Source organism: Centruroides sculpturatus, unplaced genomic scaffold (assembly GCF_000671375.1).
Source record: "Centruroides sculpturatus isolate CEXI.00-Female unplaced genomic scaffold, Cexi_2.0 scaffold470, whole genome shotgun sequence".
Classification (NCBI taxonomy): Eukaryota; Metazoa; Arthropoda; class Arachnida; order Scorpiones; family Buthidae; genus Centruroides; species Centruroides sculpturatus.
This window is the reverse complement of record NW_019385042.1, coordinates 217,405-229,053: the sequence shown is the minus strand read 5'-3', so window position 1 is coordinate 229,053 and position 11,649 is coordinate 217,405. Positions and strand designations below refer to the sequence as shown.

The following is an 11,649-nucleotide window of genomic DNA, read 5'->3' as shown; positions in this document are numbered from 1 at the left end:
GCCTACACTCGAAACAGGAAAACGTAAGTTAGAATTACATTTAAAATATAAGTTTATCAATAAATTCCACTTGAACCGTTGTTACCACCAAAAGGTGTAAATGTAAAAATAGTACTTTTAATTTCTGTTATAAGAACCGACAGCCTAATAGTATTAATTAATTAACTTCTATTTGATCTAATTTTGTCGTTTTTGTGGCACTGGTAAAGTTTGGACACGAAACTATACATCATGTTTTTTACTCAGAAAATATGCATTCGTTGCTTCTTTAAATATTATTTCATTGATGTAAGTGTAAAAATGTTCATTGTGATTTAAAAAATGTAAATTAAAAATTGAATTTTGTTTCCATTACGACAATGGCAGTAAACACAACGCATATTTATAACGCTGATATTTGAAAATAGAAAATTCATTTTTTATTAGACTTAAGAAAATGAAATTTTTATTTTATTTATATCACTTTTTGAAATTTTGTATTGAATTTCCTCAGAAGAATGTATTATGTTTTGCGATTAATCTGATATTAATTCTTGTAAGTATTGTTTCATTTAATGCAAAACTTATCGATTTGTCAAGTGTTGCATTCTCCTTTTGTAATCACCAATTTGCTGTTATACACAACTGAGTACTCGTGGATGTATCGTTATGTACAGAACACAAATTTTAATTCATTTGATATAAACTGATTAATTGATTGTCACTTACCTCACGACCTCTGAACTTTCTTCGTTAGTTGTGGGTTCGCGTCTCATCAACAGGCTGACCACATAGAGTTTTCGGAGAGTTATTAATTTAGTTAATAACAACTTACATTCAGTGCAATAAAATTTAACGATACTCGATGTTTCGCGATTCATTTCTTACACGTATGTAAATAATTACGCCAGACATTAAATATTTCTTTCGAATTTTATAAATGATTGTATTTTACTAAATACCAATATTATCTATAACATTTGCGTTGTTGTATGGTTCGACATTGATTTATTAAGAACTTCACTGCAACATACGTCGGAAAATTCATGTAATTTTTAAAATAAAATATCAAAAATCTAGTAAAGTTAGCTAAGTAGATCTCGTATTTGGCTGGATGGGAGATTCCTGTTATTTGTTTTTGTGGTGTTTTACAGTTTGCATTAGTTTCTAGCAAATAGACATTTTCGATAATTATCTATTCGTTGAACCATAAATGAATTTTGTTAAAAAATATTTGATATTTCGATTACGTCTCTTTTATCTTTAACTTATACCAATGGAAAAAGATGAAGTAATTCGACGTAACTAACTTTTCACTAACTTGACTAGGATTTGTTAAATTAAGCTTTTGTTTTAAATGTAATCTACGATAATATTTTTTACTTCCAACGACCAGCTTATTATTTTATCTTTTTCTCCTAGTTTTTCAAAAAGTTCACTCTCGCTGGCTACCAGCCAACGCCCTGTAGGAGAAAAAATAGATATACGTCAAAAAACCACACGTTTTCGCACACAAAATCTGTTAGACATAATTAAAAAACTTTAAAAAATTCGGAAAAAATGAAATTTAAATGATAAATACAGTAGATCCCCCTATAAGACGGTAGATACGTTCCGTTTTTTATGAATCAATTTTGTAGGAATCATAGTTTACGGACTACGGCTGTTTGAAAGGTTTTCTTTCATAAAATTAATCGATTCTAGACTAATTCGACTCAACATTTCCAAAATACGTATATTTTTTTGAAAATAATCCGTATAAACTACGTTATAAACAAAAAATTGTAGGATTGCTTACCGAGTGTGTACCGTTCGACTACGCCCGTTGCTAAAGCTTGGTTTCGTCGCGGAACAGCGCATCAAACCGCGGCCGCGATTTCTGATATTATTTTTCTGCGAAAACTTCGTTGACCTTTGGAGACATCCTTAATATAAATAATTTTTATGGCCGTTAAATAAGAAATGTTTCTTTCACAAGAAATGTATAAAATTACAGTACTGGACAGACGATAGGTCGCCTAACTCGCCGTAGCGTGACGCTAGACGGCGAAAAATATATATTTAATTATAATAAAGTTACAATAAATTAAGTTAATATATAATTATATATACAGTACCTAATTTATATATAATTAATATATAATTATATGTACAGTACCTAATTTATATATAATTATATGAACAGACGATACTAAACTCAATTTATCCGCCTAAACGTCCGTAGCGTGGCGCTACGGACGGCGGGAAAGTAGTTCGGCTGCCCGATGACGTTTTACGTATTATAGGAGTTATTTTTACCGTTGTTTACGGATAATGCCACAATTTTTATAGGAATCATAACTATAGGAAACGGTTTTATAGGGGGATCTACTGTACTGCCACAATTTTTATAGGAATCATAACTATAGGAAACGGTTTTATAGGGGGATCTACTGTATATTACAAGCAGAAATTACATGACTTGTACTGTACATACGAATATTAAATCATTTTAAACCGAGTGCAAATTTATTTATTAAACAATGAGTAGTTTTTATTAATCTAGACCTGTGCAACATATGCTTTCAACATTTTGTTTCGAAATTAATCTCTTTTACGTTTTTCTCGAGATAAAAAAAAAACAGGTATCAGACAAAATTAATAAGTCTACAATTTTTTTCAAATAGAAGTCCAATAATTCTTGTATAAACGCGATATCCCACATACATTATACAATTTTTTTGCAAAAATATAAGAACCCCAGAATTATATATAGAGGAGGATGGAGAAACTGCGGCTCGTTAAAAATAATTTAAATATAGTGTAACAAATATTGCTGGAAACTGAAAAAAAGCTTTGTTTTTGTCTATTAGAATGTTACCTTACTATAGTACTGGTTAAAATCAGTTTGGAAATAAGAATAATCTTAAGAATAATAACTTTATAAAAAGATAGCAGTCACAAAAACTCACGGAGACGACCTTCCTTTGTAGGCTACTGCCTCTGTAGTAAAATATGCAAAAAATAATAAAAGCGTCATCTGGTGTTCTTGCCACAATCACATAATACATTTTAAGTAATAATAACCTGCTGTTAGTGCGAACAACGGAAGAAGATTACTAAAACCAAAATTTTTTCTTGGTTAAAAGTCATACTTCTATTTATTGTATTATTATAAGAATAAGTATTTAAATCGTCATTCTCCGGTTCTTTAGAACTTTTCTGTCCCTCTCTTTCAGTGAACTTCGAATCCAATTTCTCCAAATTCATTGCCCTTCTGCAAGTTCCTGATTTAACTTTAGCCTTGGTATTTAGTGTGGCTTTGTATGGGGATCCAGTTATTTCTTATGGTTGTTGTTTATTGTTTGACACCACATCAAACCAGAGCAAAACTCGATCAGGAAAAAGATCGGCAACACTACCGATGATGCCCCAATAGTCATGACTTAGAAACATTAAGTGGGACCTTGAGAATAGGGTACTAATCAATGATCTGGCCACATGAATAAGTTAATGCTTTATCCTTCTAACAGGAAAAATAACTTTCGTTATTATGGAATTATAACAAAACATGCCAATTGTATATAAATAAAAGCAAAATATTATAAAATTTGAATGAAACAGACAACTTATTAAATATTTCAACTACGCTTGTCGGAGAACAACTCAGACACTACATTCAACAAGCTGTCATTAAAACTCAACTGTCTAACGTCTAAAAAGAGTCTTTTTTTATTTTCTTTCAAAGAGAATTTAATTGATGAGCTTGCGTCATATGCTGAACTTACCCCGTCCTTCCCTAACTTGTAACAAACGTTTTCAACCTGTTTTACAGGTCATCTTTTGGTTTTTAAAAATTATGAAATATTGATAACTGTTTTTTTAGTATAGAACAGTTTAAAACGCAAGTAAATTACAAAATTCTTTGGAATATTGAGCTATTTGAATCCAACTAATTAACTACCATCTAAATATATAAAATTGCTTGTCCTGACTGACTCACTCATTCATTCACTGATTCATCATCGCCCAGAGCAAACCGCTTAACCTAAAGAGGTGAAATTTGGTACACAGTTAGGGTACGTCATGGAAACGCACACTAAGAAAGGATTTTTCGAAATTCCAACGCGGGGGGGTGAGGGGGAGCATTAAGTCTTAACCGGAAAAACGGCTTCTACTGCGCTATTTTAGATGCGATTTTTTGTTTTTATCTGCGTNTAAGTTAAGTATTATAATATAATAGATGGGATAGAAGTACGAACGAATGCAATAATCTTAATGTTTGTTGTTATTTTTAGCCGGAGCAACACCGGGCTCATCTGCTAGTAATTTATTTATACTTATAAATTAAAGCTGTTGTTTTACATGATTAACGCTGAAATAATTATATGTTTTCAACTTTTATATTTTAATTCATTAAAACATATCAGACAATTGTGAAAAACAGTTCTTAGTTCAAGTATTATTTGATGAACATAAAATATTTAATCGCTTTCTATTAAAACAAACTAAATTAATAAATCAAATTTTCTACGCGTTTAAATATTCAACCTGTAAAATACAATTTTCACAGATTATCTGATATATTGTTTTAATATTAAATAAATAATTTTTAGTAAGCAACCATAGATGTTATAAGCTGTAATATGAAATTTTATTATCTGCTTTCTGTAAGGTATACATTATTGTATTACTACATTTTACACCGAATACGAATTGAACAATTGTAAATAGTTTAATTACTGAAGATATCTTAATTTATATTACATTGAATAGGTAAATATTGATTTTTCTTAAATAAGAAAAAAATAACATTTCTAAAACAGTTCAACACAAAAATTTGTTCTGTCTGAAATAGAAGATAATACGAAACCCAGCGATTGTTTTGCCATCAAATATTTTTTAAAATATTAACTTATAATTATGTAATTTATACAATTTTAATCAACACTTAATGCAGATAAAACGCTAATATAGAATTTACAAAATATTTGCCTGAAATTTTCCGAGAACAGCGGTCAATCGCTTATAAGTATCTAATGAAGATTGTCTAGAAACCTTTTACTTTATGAAAATACAAAGGAATTCAATGCCAATTAGGCTGATAATGACATAATAATTAATTATGAACAGCGAGCATTTATTTATTGTTACATTGTCACAATGCCTTGCTGCAATTTCTAATTGTAATTTCAATTATTTAATCTGAATTATAAGCTCTCTACCTAAAATTACTAGGGTGTTGCCCCTTACACAATACTTTTCTTCCTAGCAATAAAGTAGTGCCTTTTAACTGTCTTACTGCTTTCAGGTGAATATATTCAATTTACATAACGTGACTTTCGTTGAAAATCTGAAATTTCTATATAATTATTCAGACGCTGCGGCCGTAAAGATGGACACACTTTTTTCAAATGTCAAATACAGTATTTATTTTCTTTCTCCAGTGTAACAAAGGACAGACTCCAGAGAGAGGACAGCGAGAGTCTATAAGTTTACAATTTTTGAAACTGCAGCCCATTGAAGTAAGATGTATTACTATATTCTACATATTATATACTTTATTAAAATTATGAATAATTTATACATTGTATTTTACAGAGATAGATAGTATATTTAAATATTGATGTGATATAATTTTTAAATTCATAATATATTTCATAAGTAAATATTAATTTGTTTGTATAAGAGAAAAGTAGCATTTTCTGAATAATTTAATATAATATTAGCTAACATATTTATTATATAAATTATGTGAAAATACGAAATTTAATAATTTAGTTGACTTCAACTGTTTAGTCAAGTTAAATTTTTTTTAAATCCACTACAAAATTTTCGTAGTTAATAACATATTTTAATGCCAATGAATTTTGTAGAATACTTTTAGGCTATATTAAATGTATTAATTTGAAATAAATTAATTTGCATAACAACGATAATTATTGTTAATTAGTCTACAATAACAAATATAAAATTTATGCATATTATTAATGTAAATTTTACATCATATTTATTTATGTAAACATATTATATTGATAGCTATTTTGAATATTTAAAAGCAATACAAAACTATCGTAATAAACTTGAATATCTTAATTCATTGTAAAAAATAAAAATTTATGTAATACAGTACATTATAATAATTATTTTAATTTATTGAGTATCATTCGTATTCAAAAAATACTTCTATCTAGTGCAATTAAATGACAGGGCAAAAGTTAAAAAATTTTATTTTGTGCGTGCTAAAAATATCAGTAAATTCATTCGTGACATATTTTGCAAATTTTAAATTTAATAAAACTTTTTGCAAGTCATATTGTTAAATACTTTTGCGAATATCATTTCAAATGTTAAGCAGATTAGTGCAAATAAATATCCAACACCCATAAATAACAATGGACTTTTAATATCTTCGATTGATAAAAGTTGAAATTGCGATTGCGATGATGACAGTAACGATTCTCTAGGTCGTAAAAGTAATAATTTTTCTATAATTTTAGCTTCAAACAAACGAATTACTCTATTAAAAATTTACTGTTTTTAAGTAAANTTACTTAACTCTGATATTACACTTTAATATTCCAAATACTTTAACAATTCATTAGAAGTAATAGCTTTCAAGAAGTATATAATACAAAGAATTTAAAACTATAACATCTTCAGATTTTAACAAAATGTAATTGCTTTCTTTGATGATAAAACTGCATTCTTTAATAATTTAAACTGCAATCTTTTATGTAACTGTAATTAATATAAAAATATATACCATATTTCCTGAAGTCTAAGATGCCAAAATAAAAGTTTAAAATTCAATTTTAAGATTTTTTTTATGAACGGAAAACTTTTAATAATTTTAATAAGTTTTGTTTAAGTAATAAGTTAGAAAAACAATATGAATTCCATAAAAGAGACTGAGTTTAGAAGCTTTATTTCATTACTTGTCTGCAAATACAATAGCTATTCATTTTAATGCATGAAATCATAATGTCATCTTGAAATGCACATTTTAAACATTAAAAAAAATTTAAATTCAACACTTTAGCAAAGATTATTTGAACTGATGTAGTATTGAGCAATATAGCTGAAAACATTTATTATTATTGCATTACTTGTCTGCAAATACAATAGCTATTCATTTTAATGCATGAAATCATAATGTCATCTTGAAATGCACTTTATTAACATTAAAAAAAATTTAAATTTTAGAGTACTAATAACACTTCAAAACGTAAGACACTTAATTAAATATACTTCTACACACTAAGGGCACAGTGTATGGCCTGCATTCCAATACACTTGAGAACTAAACACTACTCGTAAGAAAATAAAAAAAACAATTTATTTCATGCTGTTTTCTTTTATCTGCAATGGATAAAAAACGGTGAAATCAAAGAAACTCAGCTGGTCCCGTTATTTTCGGAAAATGCGTAATTACATTGTGTTTACAAGTTCTAATGGCTCTTGAAAATAAATTTTTTGGACCACTTAGAATTATTTTTGCCATAAAAATAATGTTTTGCATTTTGTGGTTTGATGTCCACAGTGTTTCAAATCTTGATGCAGATTCATCGTCACTAATGAAATCTTTAGAATTTTCATCATCATCTTTATCACTAAACATTCTTTCTTTATCATACATGATAAATCTTGCTCAGTCTGAAAAACCAGGATCTTAGACTGCTGTTTTAATGCCATATATGCCACTTTCACAAAACTATTACATTAAAGAAAATAGCAACATAACACGTGAGGTGGAGTCAAGATGAACCCCAAAAAGAAAGATTTAAGCTCGTGTAAAAATTATGACACGACAGAGAAACACACGTACCTTCCTAACGGTTCTAGAACAACTAACTTAAAGGTACTTTGAGTCTTATTGAGTTGTATTAAGGTCGCAGTGACCCCGCTTCACGGGTTAAGAGTAAAGTATGAATCTTGAAATTGAAAACACTTATCAAGATCTCCTTCCAAATAGGAAATCCTCCGTTTGTTCCACATGAGTACTTGCCATTACGGACATAGACTGCAAGTTCCTGAAAATCTCTTGGATAGGATTCAGTTATAGGACAAGTCATGAATGACTTTAATGCTCCGCTGTAAGCACATACCAAAACAACAATCGATAACCACCAAATTCCTATCATAAATCTGGATGCAAATCTTTTCACCTTGTCTACATTTAATCCTAAATGACATTAAATATATATTTAATTGATAAACTTTACATTTCACTGTAATTAGTATACAATAAATTACCAAACGATCGCCTAAATATCGGGCTATAATATGGCTAATTAAATGATTGGTATAATTAATTTGACATTAGAGGTAGACGGTATACTACTTGGGCTTTGCGATCATATTATATGTATGTAATTAGTATATTTTACCTTGCCCCAAAAATGTGCAAAATATATTCCAAAAAGTTCGATAACGTGTCCAACGTTGTCGAGTTTGTGCATCAACCAACTCTTTCTGAAGAACTACATGTAGGACCAAACCGAATACTAATACAGTCAGAAATATAGCGATCCATATCTATTTCATTAAAAATATAATTATATTTTTAGGTAATAGTAGTACAAATATAGTAGTAAATATAGTAGGGTTTAAGATATTTTATAGTTACTTACTTCTAAGGAAAATGGCTTACTTAGAGAATTCCAATCAGAAATTTTATCAGGAGCTTTAATAATAAAGACTTCTGGAAGGGATGCAAAGACAGACGAAAAATCCATCACACGGAAGCGTTCATAGTTAACTTCCATTCCAGAAAGACACACATCAGCTTTCTATAATTATAAAATCATTTATTAAAAAAATATCTTTTTCAATTTATATTTTAATTTTAATATATTAAACTATAGTGTTTCTTGTAATAAAGTTATGCTCGGCTAACTTTGGTAATTGGTATTCTGTTGAAGTTTCATATTCTCGTAGAAGTAAGAAAGTATACAAATATGAATTGAAAAATAACTGAATATGTTATTTACAAACCATCTACAATGAATTTGTGAACTAACAAAGGGGTTTTTGTTGTAAATTCACAATTAAAACATTTTTTAAAAAATAAAACAGAACAAATTACTTACAATACTTACACAAATATTTTACAGTAGGTACTGTCTACAATAAAAACCACGCCAACTATTCACAACCATCTAATAATATCTCTACAAATTCTACAAAAAACAATCATCCCACATTGCATAACATGTTTTAATCTTTTTGTACGACGTAATTCCATACATTAACAATAACGACTCCGCTATCTATAATAATTAAAATGTTATAATTTAAATTGCTATGTGTTATTTAAATTTTTTAAAATATTAATATATATCGTTTCTCTAAATAAAAATTTGATGTTTTTATTAATTTTACATTAATTTTTGTTGCACTAAGTGAAACTGATGTGATTTGGTTTTTTTCAGTCTGATTGATCCGTAATGTTCTTTTATCCTTTTTTGTAAAATTCTTCCTGTTTCTCCAATATAAAAAACATAATATTCACAGTGCATGTCAATTTATGTACTATGCCAGATATTTCCAATATATTTTGTTTATTAATTATGCATTCTTTGAAATTATTTTTTAGATTAGCTGTTAATTTTGTGGATTGTCTTTAAAAGATGTTACTAAATTTTTCGAAATTACTTTTAATATGAAGAAAAGATATATTTGCTATTTCTAGTTTTTTCAATGTAAATTTGTATCTGTTCTCTCTGTGACCGTTTGTCCATTTTTCTATTATTCTTATGAGTAATCATTTAGTAAACAAATCTTCTTTATCTTTGTTTTTTCATTGGTTTTATCATTTTCATATGATTTACACGCACAAATTTTCTTTAATGCTGAAATATAGACTCTCTTTTTTGTTACAGCAGGGCAGTATGGTTTGTAATTTATAGTCTGTAAATCATTTACTTTTAAAATATTTTAAAAATAAAAAATTATTTAAAAAATTTTAACTGTAAATTTACAACAAAAATTTATACTTTGTAGACCGAGGAAAACTCCACGAAAAAGTTGGAACCAAAATGCGATAAATATAACATATGAAAACAAAAATTTATACTTTGTAGACCGAGGAAAACTCCACGAAAAAGTTGGAACCAAAATGCGATAACTATAACATATGAAAATTGAACTTGATACTGAGCAATTTTTTGAACCCTGGTGAATGGTCGGATTAAAAAAACAACAATTTCTGTTAATTAGTCCATAAACTTTTGTACGTGGTTAGATAAATAACAGATTTAGCTAACTAATATTGCTGAATTAATCTGAATTAATAATAATGTAATAAAATAAGTTATGTACATAATTTCGTGTTATATATACAGTCTGTATGTTAGAATCTGTACAATAAGTAAATAGTTTAACAATAGATGTTTGGTGTTTTTATTAGGATATCATTGTCTATTACAATACTTTATACTTTTGAATATTAAGAACATTTGAAATTTGATGAATTGTATCGTTTATGTAAAGTATGAATTTAAACCTCTTGTTTTCAGCAGAAAAAAACCATCAAGTGTTTGTCTAATGTTTATTTTAAATGTTAAAATATTTTACTTACACGTATTTTATATATACTCACATGGTAAGCAATTTTTCCTGCTATTCCAGTCCAGGTTCCGTTTTCGTTTATAAATCCTGCATCATTATCTATTGGGTGCACTATAGAATGAGTAATACAATTCGATAATTAGAAATATACATGATCTGCTTCAATGAGAAAAAATATAAAATGTATTCGACGTTTTTTCGATACTTATTGTAAAATAAAATCTATCTATCTATCTATATATATATAAATGGACGTGTGTGTCCCTATATTTCACTTTTCCGCCAAAACTACACATCGCACGTGAATGGTGTTTGTATGTAGTAGTAGCCCCAAGTCTCCATTCATGCATAGGGGTGGTTGCGTCTCTATAGCTATAAGGGTGCGGGAGATATGAGGCTGAAAGTGGTTGAAAGTGGCTTTCTATTTCGAATGTTTTGTTCAAATTTGTTCGAATTAAATTCGAACAATCGTTCGAATATTGGTTCGATTATAAAACGATTGTAAACGTTCCAGAAACGTTGATAATAGTTCGTTTGACTTGACGTAAACAGGAGACGTCCAAAAATAGAATCGGGACCAAATCTTTAATTTGTCTGGAAACGGAGGACCTAATTCTTGCATTCTGTGAAAACGGGTAAGATTGGCTATAATGTAATTATCTTAATCTTCACTATGGTTACTTTTTGCCCAGCGAAGCGGGTCCTTGCAGCTAGACTCTAGATTACTTAGAAAAACAGTCTTTTATATAGGGGAGACCGGGGCAAGATCGGCATGTTATGCTTTACTTAAATTTTGTGTAATAAATACTGCTGTAAACTAAAAAAAAAGCTTTGCATATTGTCTATTGGAATGTTACCTTACTATAGAACTGGTTAAAATCAGTTTGGAAATAAAAATAATTAAAATAATTACAACTTTACAAGAAGAGAGAAATTGACGAAGTTGCCCCGGGTATAGGGGCAAGATCGGCAACTTCTCTCTTTTTGTAAAGTTGTAATTATTTTAATTATTTTTATTAAAGTTGCCCCTGGTATAGGGGCAACAGTAATGGGGCAAGATAGGCACGTATATAAAATTATGTTATTAACAATGTATAAGTTGGAATTCACTATTAAAAC

The 11,649-nt window shown here is 28.5% G+C and overlaps 1 long non-coding RNA gene across 2 annotated transcripts; it reads left to right on the top strand.

The window, feature by feature from the left end:
- The first annotated feature begins 5,097 nt into the window (after nucleotides 1-5,097).
- On the top strand, nucleotides 5,098-10,275 carry LOC111633769. Of its 2 annotated transcripts, none has more exons than XR_002758107.1 (3): nucleotides 5,098-5,269; nucleotides 5,406-5,483; nucleotides 10,044-10,275. It is a non-coding gene; the product is annotated as an uncharacterized LOC111633769 (long non-coding RNA). The 2 variants fall into 2 exon arrangements; XR_002758106.1 differs by lacking the exon at nucleotides 10,044-10,275 and adding an exon at nucleotides 9,964-10,009.
- The last annotated feature ends 1,374 nt before the right edge of the window (nucleotides 10,276-11,649 follow it).